Below are 10,564 nucleotides of genomic sequence, written 5' to 3' on the forward strand. Positions count from 1 at the left end.
CCACTTGGCCTATGCATTTAGGATCACGGCACCTGTCGGGATGAATGTGTTGCCTAATTAAGTATTCTTTGGGTAACAGTTACACAGGCCAGGAGAACCAGTCTGCCAGGTAGGTCTCCCCTTAACCTCACTGGAATTTCCAATTCTTTGTCTTTACACTGTGAGCAGAAACAAATTGCCAATTTTGTTGATGCAGGCACATTCTCGAACAACTTGAAACTACTCCCAAACACCAACAGGCATGTGAGAAAGAGATGAAATGCAGTTTGTGGAAAGTAAATTCTTGATTATGTTGGAATTAAAGGCTATATACTTTGCTACACTTTCAAGAATTACAGGTAAGAGGCACAACAGTGTTTTACTCCGATGTCAAACAAAGAGCTGGCAATTTACTGTGCAAAATAAACAGATGGAGAAAAATAGAAAGGTGGTATCTCTGCTTTTTAACTATATTCCTCAAGGGTTGTCACAAAGAGAGAAGTAATAATTACAGCAACGGAGCGAGTGTTCTCTTGCCTCGGAAAGCGTTATAGGCCGGTTGTTTACTGCTAACTTTTGGTGAAAGACTAGTTTAAGTATATCAAAGCTTTATGGCCTGAGTGGGAGCCATTACATATGGAAACTGACCTGACCATTACTTATGAGGAGGTCAGAGACTGGGATTCAAGAAATAATGATGTTACCATTGCAAAGACAGAGAACAAAATTGTCCTAGGAGATCATTTTGAGTAATCAAGGCACTAGCTTTCTGCTACCTCAATGTGCAGGGACAATATGTGTGGTGACCTCTGAAAGAAAAAAACAAAATCTAGACCCTGAGAGGTGTTGAGTGGGCATATATTTATAAGATTTGAAGTAAGTCACAGCCAGCATCCGTGGCTCACTTTGAGGACACTAAATGGATATGAAATAAAACTCAAAATATCTGAATCTATACCTAAGCAGTGCCTGGTACTTGGTGATCTGTTGGGCTGTTACGGAATCACTAATGACAGCAAAAGATACAAGACCCAAGTTTGCTTAGATTGCTTAATCTCTTCTTCATAATGGTTCTATGGGCTGATCCTTTATTTCTTCACCTGCTTCCATCAGTTTAGTTCAAGACACTGTCATTTCAGATTGGAGTTAGTCTCCTAACTGGGTCTCCTACCTAATGACTTTCCATTTTCCAGTCTCTTCTTTACATCTCCACCATACTTATCTTTTTAAATACTACTTTGGTGGCTCAAACTTCACCCACCTCCATTCTTTTAGGCAACTGTTGCTTCCCTTTTCTAACCATGGATTTTGGAGTGAAGGGAGGATGCTGCTTAGCACAAATATCCCCACCCAGACACAGGAGTAAGCACCTCACCTTGAAGGCACCAATCACAGCACCCCAATCCCCTGGCCACACACTTTTTACTGACAAGGAATCAGCTAAATTTGGCGACTTCTGTACAGCTGAATTTATTGTGACACTGACACTAGAGATGTTTAAACTTCAGGGCCTCTCACTAGAACAGGCTCCTGGGAGTGGAGGGCATCCTGGGACAGGCAGTGTCCTGGTGGAGAGGCAGAAGCCAGGTTTTAACAATAGAGGATGTCTATGTAGGCATTTCTGGTAAGTTGCTTAAAGAGGTCTCAGATGATAGAGACCTAAATCTCCAAGGCTCCAATAATCTGATGAGGATTGTTTTTTTCATTTCAGATAATTTTTGTGTAGACATAATTTTAAATTCATAATTTTGTATTCTTTTTCTTAAAGAAGTCCCCCCAAAGTCAGCAAACTGCAGACTACTGTTCCAGTGCAGAGATACATGTGCCCTACTCTTCTCAGACTCCTCCAAGAGATGAGTCATTTTCAGCCACATTCTTCATGACTCTCCTTTCCATGTGCATCCTCGCTTCCATCCTCCTCACCTACCCATCACACTTTCCATGTCCTGTGCTTTCCAGCTTAGCAACCTCTGCTCACCTGTTCTACCTTGGAGTACTCTTTGGCCCATCTGGATCAACCAAAGACAGATCATTCAGGCTCTGCTAAAACCTCACCTCCTCCATGAGGTCTACCCACCTAAATTCACCAGAATTTTCTGACTGCACTGTCTTTCCGTGCTCCGTATAGGACCTGAATAGATATTTGTGGAATGAAATTGGGTTGGATTAGGATACTCATTGGATTATACCTTGCATTAGTTACCTGCATGTTGATTTTTCCTTCTTCTTGATGAACTCACAGAGCTCAGGACTCTATTTGCCTCAAGTTTACATGTCTATGGCCCCTCTTACAGCTTTGAACATAATAAGAGCTCAACAAATAACTGAACTGAACAGGCCTGCTCATTAACTGATGGTTGATTGACTGAGGGCTGACAATTTCTATTTTGGCAGATACTTCCTGAGCTCAGAGACCCAGTTTACTGCCATAGAGGTCATTGTTCCCATTTCTCAGGTTTTTCCCCTTTAGCACAAGGAAACACACATTGGGGAAACAGGCACAGCAGCCGTGTACTTCCTGTAGTGGGTCCTGAAGTCCTGTTCAAATAATTTCTCTTCCACTGACTATTCCAGCCAACAATGACAGCTCATGATGCTGTCCCTGTGAGTCCCTGCTGGAACTGGCTGTTGGTTTGTAATGTCCCACTGGCAATCAAAATCTTTCTTACAACTTTCACTAAATAAACCTTGCTGCAGGGTATGTGGAGAACAGTATAGCCAGGGAAGCTAAGGTGTAGACAGTTAAAGCAAAGTCACTTTCCCCCCCCCCCCCCCCCCCAAATCCTCTATTTAGGGAATAAAACCATGAAGTAAATAAATAGCAGGTCTAACCACAATCCATAGTTGTTCATCTACTTTGACTCAAGGCATGCGAGGGTGAAATAATAAAGATTGCAGATTGCACATGGGCCTGGATTGCTCAGTTCAGATTCAAGGTGTATCACTTGGGGTGACCTGTGGTGATTTGGTAACCCCTTTTATAGTTTTTGTTTGAAGAGGAAAAAAAGTTCTTCAGGCAATGTTGAGGTACAGATCTATATGGCAGGGCTTTTCCTACACTATATAGTCCTGTTATAGTGATGCTATCTGCATCGGAGTATTTACTTTCTGAGGTTGATGAGTATTTGAAAAGGCTTCTTCCTTTTTTGAGCTGAGATGGTCAACACGAGCAAAGCTTCTTTCTTTCCTCTCCTGCTTCAGTATCACACTTAGAGATGCAGAGACAGTAGTTCGGGCAAGCAGGGAGTAACCAGAATCCACAGGCAGAAAGAAAAAAGGATTCCATTTTGGCTCGACCTCTGCCTCACCCAGGAAGATTGAGTTTGCTCTCAGAGTCTGAACAAGCTCCCAGGGGTTGGTGAGCTCTCCCGTTCGAGGCTCCCCTTTGGCACAAGGTAAAGAATTTATTAGTGAGAAATTTCAATTTCAGACCTTCAGATTGTCTTGGTTGGCCTCAAGCTCTGTCCACAGCGCATATTGTAATATACTTCCTATCACTATTTGAACATTTTTTTACCCCATGATCCTTTCCATGCTTATTTGTAAAGGGATTTTCTTTTAAAACAAAGGAATTATTACTTCATTAGGGCCATTTTACCCACTCTCCCAAAGGATTCCTAACGGGCTGTAGTAATTCTTAATGGAGTTAGTGGAGAATTCCAGCTCAATTGTGTAATGCGCGTGTTCTGGTCAGTCTGCCCAGGACCAAGTGCAGCACAACTGACCTTCCACTTAGATGCAGCACACGTGGATCACTGTGATGGTCTGCTAAAGCTGCCATGACAAAGTGCTAGACAGTTGGTGCTTCAAACATAGAAATGTATTCTTACACATCAAATTGTCAGCAGGATTGGCTCCTTCTGAGGGTAATAAGAGAGAATCTGTTCCACTTCTCTTCCCTAGCTTCCAGTAGTTTGCTCTTGGTTTTTGGTGTTCCTTGGCTGGTAGATATCTACCTTCATCTTCACCTGGCATTCTTCCTGTGTGCATGTCTGTGCACCCAATTTCCTCTTTTTATGAGGACATCAGTCATATTGGATTAGAGCCCACCCTAATGACCTCCTATGAAGTACTTACATTGGCAACAACCCTATCAGATGGGAGCAGTACACAATTAAGCCCATAACAATTGCTAACGGGACATCAGGAGGCACTTGGAAGTAGCCTGACTCATGGTCAAGATTTTATGTCATTTGTTTTATGATAATCCTGAGTTAGTCAGAAGACATTAGGATAGCCTTTGGTAACAAATTAACTCACAGCTTAACATAATAAAGGCTCATTTCTCACTCACATCGAAGTCTGATATGGATTCAATGCCTATTTTTTTCCAGTGGGGGTAACTTTCCTCTAACAATGACTTAGGATCCAGATGGCTTTCATCTTGCATTCTAACCATCCCAAAGTTCTTTCTTTCCAGCTTGCAGATGACAGAGAAAGAGCCTTGGGAACAGGCCGCTGCTCTTAACTCTCGTGGCTTAGAAGTAACACATATCACAGAAGTGGGCCACACAGTTCACAGGCAAGAATTAGTCATATGGCCTCAACTCAACTGCAGAGAAGACTGGGAAACAGGAAACGTAGTCTTCTACATTTCAAATACTCCAAATATTCTTCTACACTTCAAATTTTCCAAATGTAGTTTTCATGGATATTTGCTGAGCACAAACTACTTTTGCTATGCCCTCCTTCACCTAGAACATGTTAGGCTTGATAAGCTGTTTCTAGGAGAGGCAGAATAGAAAAGCATATTTGTTTTAAAATCTGGGCTTTGGAGTGAGGTTATCCAGGTTTTAAAGCTAGCTACAGTACTTACAAGCTAAGTATACTTAGCCAATTTACCTAATCTCATTGTCTCTCAGTCTTCTTCCTGTAAAATGGGCATAGTAGGCATAATAGTACTACCGATCCCGTAAGCTTGCTCTGAGGAGTACGTGTGTTGTAAGTTTTTATTACATGTGTTTCTAGAGCATGATACCAGAAGAAATGGGCCATTCCATTCATAACAGATAATTAACGGAATATTAAAACAAACAAACTGGGGAGGGAAACGTGCTGCCAAAGACTCAGGGATTGGCTTAGCTCTGGTTGCTTGCTGCAAAGAAAGCCAATCACAGAGATGGCAAGGATTGCCAGGGAACAAAGGCTTTATTACAGATGATGTCAGCTGAGAGATGGGAGACAGATCGAAACTAACTCAGATAAAGGGTTTATATAGTGGGGAGTGAGGAAGGGGTAAGCAAGAGGAGTTGGTCAACAGGCAGCAGGTGTGTCTCATTGTCCAGATGCCATGATCTGCGATGTTTCAGTTTCTCGATACTTTCTGGGAGGCCTGATGGTCAGGTTCCTGGGAAAGGAACTTAGATAAAACAAATGTCTATTACTCAAACTTCTGTGGGAAAATTGGGCTGGTTTCAAACATACGAAATGTTCTGAAAATGTTACTGATCTCAGTCCTCAATAATTATGTGTCTTGGTACTTAATAAAATGTATATTAAAGAATGGAGAAAGCTGGCTTTGTAGTGGCTGAAATGAGAAGGAAAAGTCACAATTTATGCCATCATTGTCAGTCATCTCATTTATAAGAGGGAGTCAGGTCACCCTGCACCTCAAAGCTGGGGCTATGCTGTTTCTATGGAGCTTTGTTCACCCCTTATCAAGTTAGAGATCCTCCATATTTGTGGCAAAATCTCACCATAAAAGTGAGGAAAAGGATGCAGGTAACATCTGATCCTAAATATCATCCTGAGTGGAGGAAAAAAAAAGAGAGAGTTTTTGAAAAGCTTTTTTTTTTTTTTTTTTTGGTAAAATTTTTTAATTTGAGGTAAAATCCACACAGTATAGAATTAACCATTTTAAAGTGTACAATTTAGTGGCTTTTAATACATTTGAAATGTTGTGCAATCACCACTTCTATCTACTTTGAAAATATTTTCACATCCCCAAAGGTAACCCCATCAAGCAGTCAGTCCCCATTTCCTCCTCCCCCAGATGCTGGTAACCAACGATCTGCTTACCATCCCTATGGATTTACTGAATCTGGATATTTCATATAAAGGGAATCATACCATATGTGCCCTATTGTGTCTAGCTTCTTTCACTTGGCATAATGTTTGGAGCTTCTTCCATGTTGTAGCACTTGTTCCTTTTTATAGCTGAATGATATTCCATTGTAAAGTCTTACCACATTTTGTTTATCCATCCATCAGGAGAGGGACAAAGTTGTTTCCACCTACTGGCTATTGTCAATGCTGATGCTATGAACCTTCATGTATGCATATTTATTTTTGTTTTTTTTTAAATAGCTTTAGAAGATACAAGTGAAGTTTTGTTACATGGATATATTGTATAGTGGCAAAGTCTGGGTTTTTAGTGTAGCAATCACCCAAATAGTATACATACATTATACACATTAAATAATTTCTCATCCCTCACTCCCCTCCACTTCAGCCCCCACCCTTCCAAGTCTCCAATGTCAATTATTCCACTCAAGTGTTTGCTTGAATACATGTTTTCAATTATTTTAGGTAGGAGCAGAATTACTGGGTCATAGGGTAATTTTATATTTAACTTTTGGGGGAATTGCCAAACTGTTTTCCACAGAAGCTACACCATTTTGCATTCCCACTAGCAATGTCCAGGTGTTCTAATTTCTTCACATCCTTGCTAATACTAGTTATTTTCCATATGTTTTCATTGTAACCATATTAGTGGGTGTGAAGTAGTAACTCACGATGGTTTGGATTTGCATTTGCCTAATGATTAATGATGATGGGTGTCTTTTCAAGCACTCATTGAACATTTGCATAACTTCTTTGGAGAAATGTCTATTCAAGTCATTTGCCCATATTTTAAAATGAGTTCTGTCTTTTGTTGTGGAGTTATAAGAGTTATTTATATACTCTGAATACTAGGCCCTTATCAGGTATGTAATTTGCAAGCATTTTCCTCCTTTCTACAGGTTTTCATTTTCTTGATAGTGTTCTGTGATGCACAAAGGTTTTACTGTGAGGAAGTCTAATTCATCTACTTTTGTTTTGTTGCTAGAACTATTGGTATTATATCTGAAGCCTTCTGAAAAATCAGTTTCTTAAAGTTTGACTGTTTCATTCACAGACTTAATGAAAAGAAAATCTAATTTATTAACCAAGACACTGAAAGAATATACAAGTCTTACATTCTCTTTACTCATCTTTGATTAAGAATTTACTAAAATTAGTTTCTAATTTGTAATATATTTCCAAAAAATATATCTGTTGTTAAAATATCTTAACAAGTATGAGAAATAAGCAGAGTCAAATAATATATCATTAAAGTATTCATAAGTATCATGGCCTAGAATGGCAACAATACTATAGAAAGGATCCGGAATTTAATTAGGAAATATAGAAAATAAAGAGTAAACTGTTGGCAGTTATATCCTAGTTGGGAGTGTTACAGACTATCCTTACTCAAATTAGCTGAAGCAATTAGATAAAAATGTATCTTGAACTTATGAGGTAGGAGTTGCAAAATAAACCCCATCTGAAGGATGTAGGGTTGGAGTCCTTGTTTTTATAGCAACCATTTAAAAGTGCTTCAGGTGTCCATATTTGAGATAGAATCACTCTGAATATGCACAGCCCAGATTCCACATCTGAGATGATAAAATTGTTCCCTTACTGAGTATCTTTCCAAATCCAGGATGGCTTAGAATTAATTATAAAGACAATAAAGTATTAATATTTTTGTGTCAAGTTCAGGAATGGGTTTTTAATCATTGGTACAATTTGTGTATATTCAGTATTTAAAGTGTTTGCAATGATTTAGGATTGGCATGTTGGAGACTCTGACAGATTAGCCTGGTGATTCCAATTTAAAATATGTAATTGAGTTGTGATTTAAAGTTGAAGGTGTAAGATTTTGACTAACTTTGTAAACAGAATTAGACCATTTCAGAGAACTAGATTTACTATGTTTATGAATTTAATAACTTATTAGACTTAAATGACTTATTTAAATTCTCACGACAGTTTTGCTCATTAGAGACATGAACTTGTCATACTGGTCAATTACCTGAAAAGCTTAAAAAGAAAACTGAATATATTACATTTATGGTTGCAGCTTCAAATTCCCACATTCATAAATGAGACTGATTGCTTAAAGAGAAATTAGTTTGTTAAATTGATCAAACACTTAATCAATTGCCTCTCAAAGTTATGATGCTTAATTCTTAAAAAATGTAAATTTTCAACAATACTTATAAATCAAACTTTAATATTTAGAGAAAACTATAGGGTTTTAATTTTAAAAATCCAATACCAGGATAATTTAAATTACAGGTAACTCTGATTATACAATGCCCTGAAGTTATGTGAGGTGCCCATGTGTCATAATGCCCATTCAAATTACACAATCAAGGATAAGTAGTAGTCCTAGGATAAGAGAAATGAATTAGTGAGCAATGGTCAACATAAGATAAAGTGAGTGTGGGCAATTCTGCACAATTTAGGTAAAGGTTTATTTGTTTATTTATTTATTTAAATAAATGGGGAAGGTAGCCTCCTTCCATGCAGTTACAAAAAGGAAAAACAGCTTTAGAGTAAAGTATTGTTCCCTGGGTTCTCCTACTGGAGAAATGTAATTGCTGCAACCAATATGTCTCTCTGAAACATCAGGGACCAGACTAAATCTCTGAGAAAGACAAGGTCTTGACATTCAGGATGCTGAGCTCAACATCCTTTTAAACTGCTTCCATATGACTTCGTGGTTTTCAAATGAAAAACCTGCAAGATTTTAAAAACTTTAAGGAATGAATAACTGATATGTTTCTCTAGTGGAAAATGAAGGCATTGGATGGCATAAAGGCCTGTCTTTGGAATCAGATAGCTTGGGTTCAAATCTGAGCTCAGCCACCCATTAAAAGAATGACTTTGTACAAGCCACTGACCTCAAAGAAAGTCCAATTATTTAATAGAACTGTAAGTAGAAGGTAATAACTACCCCTTATGGTTGTAAAATATCGTAAAGAGTTTAGCACCATGATCAACACATAAGAACCATTCAGTAAGTTACTATTGCAGTCACTGTATTGTTAGGAGTAGGAAATTTCTGCAAAGGGACATGAGTCCATCATTCACATGGCTGCAAATTTTTTCTGTCTTCAGCCGTTGGCTAAGAAATACACTTTACTGTTTTACATTAAGTTCATGATTTTCATACACTTAGAGCAAGTTGTCTCTTTAAGAATCAAGAATGATACTGTCATCTGTTAAAAATTTGAAGAAAGAACATGACTGCTGAAGGCTTTTATTAAAATGTTGCTAGATATGAAATAACATTCTTCTCACTGAATGGTCATAAATTGAGAAATATGAAGAAAACCAGCTTGCACAGCTGTGAACATCTAGTTATTATAAACCAAATTTTTGCTTTTGAAAACTTCATTCATACATGAAGCAACTATGAAATTATTGAGACATGTGATAGTTTGAGAAGCTTAGGCATGAATTTATTATTTTTTAATTCATCTTTTAGTACTTCACTGTTACTTAAATTAATTCTCATGCATTGGTCACATCAGTCAGTTCAAAGCATTTATAAAATGGACATGGCCACACTCTGTTTATTGTTAGATAAATTTGGGAAACTGGAGATGACTGTAGGGATCATGTCCTCCAAGACCTCTGAGACCACCTTGAAAAGCTAAGGCTTCTGGAAAAACATCACATGATTCACCTCCACCTACCTAAGTTTCCATGAAAACAGTCCTCTTATAAGAAAATTACTCTGCTAAATAAATGTTTATTACAAAGAGACTTAAAACTTTGTGTAGAGACAAATAACATTTTTCAAAACAACGTATTCTGTATGGTTTCAGTAAGTACAATTTTTACTACACTCATAAAGACTTGGGGTTTCCGTTTTAGTTAACTAAGGAATATTTTAAAGAAATTAGTATTTCAGTTTTTAATCAGAGTAAGGGAGAGGTAGGACTATCATGAATAAAGAAATTCTATACAGATATGGACCAGCTGTGCCTTATCTCCACTGGGAGAAAAAAATTAAATAAATTAGGAAAGAAAGCCCTCAAATGTGCAGAAGGACATTTAGATACTGAGAATGACTGAAGAAGGTTATGAAACCTTTATACCTGGAAGTCTTTCAAAGGACAATCCATACCTACCTGGGGTGACCAGGTCCTCCTGCACCAGAAGCTATCTCAAAGTCCCAATTAATCTAAATATTCTAGTTTTGACAGATATACTCTTGGGGTTTATCTGACAGGAAACTGACATTTACAGTTGAGGAGTGCACCTTTGATTGTTAAGTACTAAAATATCTGCCCAAATTAACCTGACCCAGGATGTGGCCTTTGATCTCAAAATGGTTGAATCCCGAAAATACTGTCATTGTCTTTAGAAAAAAACCCAAGAGCTGGAGACAGCTTTTTAAGTAGTATAATTAGTGTGGAAGCATCTTTCACAGATTTCATGGCATAACCTTCCATGAACCTGAGAGGGAAGATTTCATCACACCCAGCAACTGGGAGGGTTTTTCCTTACATTCCTATTTATCCAGTTTAAAAAAAAAAAAAAAAAAAAA

The 10,564-nt window shown here is 38.0% G+C and overlaps 1 long non-coding RNA gene across 1 annotated transcript in view; it reads right to left on the reverse strand.

Moving 5' to 3' along the window:
* Positions 1-5,119: 5,119 nt before the first annotated feature.
* LOC108527679 (uncharacterized) overlaps positions 5,120-10,564 on the reverse strand; it is a 34,584-nt gene continuing 29,139 nt past the window's right edge. Inside the window, exon 4 of the long non-coding RNA XR_001884888.1 lies at positions 5,120-5,338. This is a non-coding gene — a long non-coding RNA (uncharacterized LOC108527679). The remainder of the gene's footprint in view (positions 5,339-10,564) is intronic.

The sequence above is a fragment of the Rhinopithecus bieti genome, unplaced genomic scaffold (genome assembly GCF_001698545.2).
Source record: "Rhinopithecus bieti isolate Rb0 unplaced genomic scaffold, ASM169854v2 scaffold_4600, whole genome shotgun sequence".
Classification (NCBI taxonomy): domain Eukaryota; kingdom Metazoa; phylum Chordata; class Mammalia; order Primates; family Cercopithecidae; genus Rhinopithecus; species Rhinopithecus bieti.